Below are 6,737 nucleotides of genomic sequence, written 5' to 3'. Positions count from 1 at the left end.
GAATGAAATAGTGCTACTCTTCATTACCTTTGTTTTGTCTCAGGAAAAACTCTAGCAAAACAATTTCTTTGCAGAAAAAAGATCCTTTCTTTATTGGCCTGCCTTTATTGTTCAGATACCAAATGGAGGCTGCTACTAACTATAAAATAATTCACCTATTCATACTTCACAATTAGTGCAGGCAGTTCCAAAGATCAAATTTAGAGGTAGAAGGAAACTTAGAGGCCATGTTGTCTAACCCTTTCATTTCAAACATGAAGAAAGAAGTATGAAGCAACTTATCCAGGACCACATAGTAACAGCAATTCAGAGATTCAGACCCAGATTCCTGGTTCAAGATGTAGTCATCTGTTCACTATAACTCAATAGATCTACTTTCATGGAGAAGAAATAGCCACATATGTGCCTGGCTGATAAATCTTGATTCATTTAGGTTCTGGTAAAATACCAAATTTAGGATCTTCCTCCATATAATTTTTATTTATTTTGCATAAATTTTGTATAAAATTGTATGTATATATGTCCACTCTATTATAATGTAAATTATCTGAGGGAAAGACTTTTCTTTTGTCTTTGTATTCTCAATATTTGGCACATAATATAATAAGTATTTAATAAATTCCTGTTTTTAATTGATTGAATGATTATCCCCATTATTACTTTCTGGTTTCTTTTTCTTGGAACACTAAGTTCAACTTCAGCCTCCATACCAAAAATTCCAGGCATATCTTGTTTTCAATTGATCATGATTTTGATCATGTTGAACTACATTTCCCAAGAGCCTCCCCATAAAGAATTCCCATGTATTCACCATCTCCCATCCTCTTTGATAGGCAATGGCCCATAATCTAGCCAGATCCATTTGTAACACTCATTCACCAAATGACACCAAAAGGAAAAAAATGAGACTAAAATTTTCGGTAACAGTTTCCTGACTTCTTTATGAAGAGATTTAATACCATGATTAGGTCTACAATAAATCATAGATTTATTGAATGATTTAAACTTCTTCATTATTGTATGTGTGTTTGTCATTAAATATCTTAATTCCAACCAGGCTATAAATATCTTATTTTATGTTTTGCTTAATCACCAGGTGTACTAACAGCTTTACTCTGATAAGCATCATGCAATGCTTCAAATTATCAAATTCTGAGGGTTTTTTATTGTCTTCAGCATTCTATACTTGTGTTTCAACAGTACTAGAAAGAGATATCATTTTTTTTTTTTAGTTCTAATCAGTGTACTTCTTTTCCTCACCATGAAGCCTCTGGGAAGGCAAAGAAAATTTCTTGTTTGCACTAGTTTCTTTCTTTAGGGAAAAAAAAAAGACAGTAAAGGAAGCCTTAACAGACACCCATTAAGAGAAGCAGAACAATTTGATAATAGATTCATTATATCATTCACCTGTTTATATAAACTCTTTTATCACATAATTTTAATTGGCACTGGAAATGGATGGTGCCATGCAAAATTCCCTTCTTGATGGAGGGAAATTGTATTCATAAGAAAATGTTCTATTATTCTTGCTTCTTCTCCTTCAGGATGAGTATTGCCTTCCCAAAAGAAAAAGAACTTTTTTTTTATTGCCATATTATATCCAAGTAACACTACTGAACCATGCAAGCAATCTTCCTAGGAATTAGAATAAGGGCATTGTAAACTATCTAATTCTATCTCCTCAGCACCCATGTAAATTTCCCACAATTATAGATTAATCCTGTATGGATCATTTATGGAAAGATTTAGACAAGAATCATAAATAAATAAGGTATGACTTGGCTGCAGTTCATATTATTGGAAGAAGTACCCACATTGAAGAGATCAAAGAGCCTTTAAAGAATCAATCTGTACTTTTATTGATCACCTTATTTGCAGAGCCCTGAATTTAATGTTTTGAGGATTGCAAAGATAGTGATTAGATCAACTTGTTAAACTTAAGGAGTTTTGAGGATTTGTTTAGAATTGTGAAGTTGTGGATGAAGCAGGCACATCCTTTGGCACCCTCTGAAGATGGGTTTTTATTGAAATATACTGCTTCTGGGATGTATTAGTTTATATCAGCTTCTATAGAGTGGACTTTCTTGGCAAGAGCCACTCTATTTGCACTGGCTTATAAAATGAAATCTATGGTCTCATTTGGCCCTCCTCCCTTTTTAAATTTCTTTCAGAGAGGTCTGAAGAGCTCAACAGTAGCAGGGATATTGGTTTTCCTCCCATTAACATCTGCTAATTGCAAAATTTGTAAAGACAAGGGATCTACATGTATGTTACCCAGATAACATAAAAAGAATGTTTTTGAAGAAGATTGGGTATCTGGACCCAGCCTGGAGAGTTACTGACATAACTTCACAATCCAGGTGGCCAAAAGGCATGAGTCCTTGATAAATGCTTGTTTAGCAGCCCCAATTTTAATGTCTTGGAATCTGGTTTCATAAGCCGCACATGAGGATTCCCTGAGCAATATTGATCCTGAAATAAAACTTTTCAGGAAGAAAAGGGGGATTTCTTGAGTAGTTTGCATTGGGTGTTACCTCACTAATAATAAATGTCAAGAGTTTAAGTTCTCACCTTTCATCAAAAGCAGGGGAATTTCTTGTATTACTGTCCCATTAATAGGAAAGAGTACATATTTTGGAATTGAAAAGAGTACTGGAAAGGGATCAAAGTCTAGTTTTGTAGGAAAAAATGGCCTACACTTTGCACAACATCATTGCAAGTATGATACTAAGCACTGGGAATACAAATACAAAAGCAAAGACCAAGTCATTGATCTTTAATTGTCAGTGAAAACACAGGAAGGAAAGTGGTGGCCAAGGGCAGCTAGGTGGTACAGTGAATAGAGTGCTGGGCCTGAAGTCAGGGAGAATCATCCTCGTGAGTTCCAATCTGTTCTCAGATACTTATTAGCCGTTTGACACCGGGCAAAATATTTAACTTTGTTTTCCTCAGTTTCCTCATCTATAAAATGAGCTGGAGAAGGAAATGGAAAACTGCTCCAGTATCTTTGCCAAGAGAACCCCAAATGAGAAAGTCAGACCCTACTGAAATGATTTAACAACAAAAATAGTGGCCAGCAAGGGACCTTTAATCTGGAAAGTTATAAGTATTTTGAGTGGCATTACAGGGCAGTAGATTGACACATCTGTTCCAGGAAAAAATGTCAGAGTGGATTTGGTCATGGTTCCACAACTGAAGAGTTAGGAGAGGAGGGGAGGAGGAATGAGGTGAAAATTTTTTGGAACTTTTTAGAAATGAGTTAGGAAAGGCAGTTATTAATTAGGACATCAAAGATACAGGAAAGAAGTTCTAGAGATACAGGAGTAAACATTTCCAGGAAAGGCTTCAAAGTGTGTTTGATGAGGTTGTAGAGAAAATGGCCCTGGAGGGAGGGAGTAAACCAGTACTAAAGCCTTCCTGAAGGAGTGGGCCAGAGGATGTAATCACCAATAATAACAGAAGGGGGGCCAGTTGAAACATTAAGAAGATAGTGTCTATGTACAGAATTTGATTTACCAAGTCCCAGTCTAAGATTTAGAGATAATTGTATCTTCACCAGGGATAAATTGCATCCAATGATACCAATAAAAATGTGAGATTTGCCTGGACACTTGTAAATCTGATTAAAATTGTTTTAAATTGTAAATTTGTGGGAGAGTAAATTTCTGAATTTTAAAATGTTCAATGCCTTTAGATTATTGTGCCATGAAGGATGATATATGGAGGAAAAGACATTTTTTTTCATCACACAGACATTGTTTCCCTAGAAGACTTTTTCAAATAGTTTTTCTGTTTCTATGGTTTGTATAGTATGGGTTTATTTAAAAAAAATAATATTTTATGAAAGGCAATGTAGCATAATGGGGAGAGCTGGACTTGGCTTAAAGGAAGGCCTAGATTAAAATACAACTCCAACACATACTGGCTTCATGATCATGGATATCACTTAAACTACTGCTACATTATGTAACTCTCTAATATAATAAGTTGTAGCAGAGCCAGGCCCAAATGGGCTGCAGAGGGTGGAGGCAGAAATGATGGCAGAGGGAGAAGAGAGGGTAGGATGGCCCTGGTGCTTCTGCTTGCTCTGTCTTGAGGCCACACTCACACTGTAGGGATGATGGGGTGCTTGGGTGGTTGTACTGGGACTCCAATTCCTTGACCATGTTTCTCCCTAGCCTCAGAAACACTATCCCCGGCAGTTTCTCCCCAGCCCAAAGACACCGTGCATGTCATGAGTGGGCCCCAGCAAGACCCTTACAGGTGCAGTTACAAATAGCACCTGAAGGAATTATTAGTTTTTAAACTGGCTTTGCATTGGGTCGTAAAGATATTCTTACCCACTGGACTATCTATACTACTGCCCCACCTCATTATATACATCCTGCTTATTATCTGTATTCTAGACCTAAGACATGTATACTCCCTACATCTGTCCTGTCAAACAAGACATTCACTAGTGGCAGACTGGAAAACTCTCAGTTATCCCTGAACTCTAGTTAACTTAGTGACATAGCAGGCCTAAAACCACACCTCCATGTGTACTCCCTTGTGGGCTTTTCCTAGTGAACTCTGGGTAAAACACCTGTGCAGTACATACAAAAAGTGTATGCTCCTTTAAGAACTCACTATTCCTTAACCACTCCCCAATCCTGCCCTGAATCACCTAGTTAGCATATTTGCATATGTTTTATTATATTTTATCCTATATAAACTTTAACTGTACCCCTCTAAGGTCACAGTTCCTTAAGAATCCTTGCCTGCTGAAAAGTGTAACAATAAACTTTTTGCCAACTTGACTTAGAGAATGCTTGAGTCTGTGAATTCATTCCAGACTACCCTGTCCTGTACTCTAGCCTTTGAGGGGTCTCAACTTCTCAGACTGCAACATTTATGGAGCCCAATGTGGGGCTTGTCTGAAGTCTCGGGGCTTGTCTGAAGTCTCTGGTCTTCACTAAGTCAAGGAATTGGGGTCTTAGTACAACCACTCAAGCACCCTATCATGAAGATGGCTTAGCATATGGTCCTCTCGAGATTCCTGGCCCCTGTATTGTCCAGGAAGCTCCCTCAGTGTCTCTGGGAACATCTTCCTCCTGAGGTTCCAGCCCAGGGCAACCCAGGTAGATCCAGCTGCACCCAGTTTGTCCCAGACATTCTCCACCATCAAGATCTCAAAGGTTATGTTTAACATCCAGGATGGTCTCTACTTTCAGGACAGAGTTGTCAACAGTGAGACACTGGCAGTTGTGGATTTCTATGCACAGTGGTGTGATCCCTGCAAGATCTTGGGGCCCAGGTTAGAGAAAATGGTGGCAAAGCAGGAGGGGAAAGTGTTGATGGCCAAGGTGGACATTGACAACAACACAGACCTAGTCAATGAGCATGAGGTTTCTGCTGTGTCAACCGTGTTGGCCATCAAGAATGGGGACGTGGTGGACAAGTTTGTAGGCATCAAAGATGAAGACCAGCTGGAGGCTTTCCTCAAGAAGCTAATTGGCTGCTGAGCTGGGCCTGCTTTTGTTTTCCCTTGAGGCCCTCCTTAAAAAAAAACAAAACAAAACAAAACAAAAAAAACTCTAGTCCCCACCCATCTAGCCCCCATTGGTCCATCCTGTGTCTTTCTGAGGAAGGGTTATTTCATCTCCAAACGTGGGAATAAGGAGCATGTCTCAGTTATCTTATTGAAGAGGACTGGTCCTTAGGGAAGTGAAGCTGTTGCTGACTGTGGGAAGGAGGGGTGGGAGTGGGGACTTTGGCGTGTTCTCCTCTCCCATGCTTGATCCCTACCCCCATCCTCCCATTCCCACCACCAAGTCCCCCCTAACCTTGGTCCCAATTGTGACCATATCCAGAGGAGATTGGAGAGGGTCCTCTTTCAGCAGGACTACTTAATAGTGGGGTCACCCTGTTTTGACTGTGACATTTTTATCCTTGTCCTCTGATACCTGTGCTTTATCACAGCAGCTCTGTGACCCTGTGCCTGACCTACTTGCCACATTTTCTCCTCTGATGCTGTATTTTAAAAGAAAAGAGAGGTATGCATACATGTGTATATGTATGTAAAATTCTCTCATTTTTTGAAGGTCTATAATAAAGAGAGCTTTACTGATCACTTCTAACTCCTGCTGTGAAGTACAGACCCCCTGGTATACCCTGAAATTCCCTATTAGCCACCACCATTTATGAAAGACTTCCCTTGTTCCCACTTTGCTTTCCAACTATAAGGGGGTGAGAGCCAGAGCTGGCCCTGGGGAGGAGGGTAGGAGTTCTGTAAAGCTCTTTAGGCTGGAAGAGCCCTAAATCTCCACTTTAGAATCAGAGTTCTCCAGTTTTATGAGCTGGAGGTTTAATTGTAGATGAAGCAAAGAAATAAAACTCTAGGGCTGAGCAGCAGAAACACCTTCTATCCTTTTTGAGAGATCCACTTTAACCCTCTCTTGGGCTGGCCTCAGGTCTTTGTTTCCTTAACTGCTTGGTTCCCTCTTTGTTTTACAAAAATATGCACCATTTCCCCCTCTTCTTTTCCCCCTCCCTGCCCCCAGCCTTTTCATTAAGGCCAGACAAGCCCACCATCAAAAAAAAAATAACATAATAAGCTACAAAATACATATTTCTATTGTCTTCTGCCAATAGATGTTTCTTCAGCAGGAATTGCCTATTTCAATGAATCTCAGATTCAATAAAAAAGATATTTAATTTATAATTTTCTGTTTTACTGAATTGTCTCTATTCTGTCA

At 39.2% G+C, this 6,737-nt stretch overlaps 1 pseudogene; it reads left to right on the top strand.

The window, feature by feature from the left end:
* Positions 1–5,008: 5,008 nt before the first annotated feature.
* LOC114027830 lies at positions 5,009–5,504 on the top strand (annotated as a pseudogene).
* The last annotated feature ends 1,233 nt before the right edge of the window (positions 5,505–6,737 follow it).

Source organism: Vombatus ursinus, unplaced genomic scaffold (genome assembly GCF_900497805.2).
Source record: "Vombatus ursinus unplaced genomic scaffold, bare-nosed wombat genome assembly UNPS02004827.1, whole genome shotgun sequence".
In the NCBI taxonomy this organism is placed as follows: Eukaryota; Metazoa; Chordata; class Mammalia; order Diprotodontia; family Vombatidae; genus Vombatus; species Vombatus ursinus.
The sequence above is the reverse complement of the archived record's forward strand: the minus strand, read 5'-3'. Positions and strand labels throughout refer to the sequence as shown.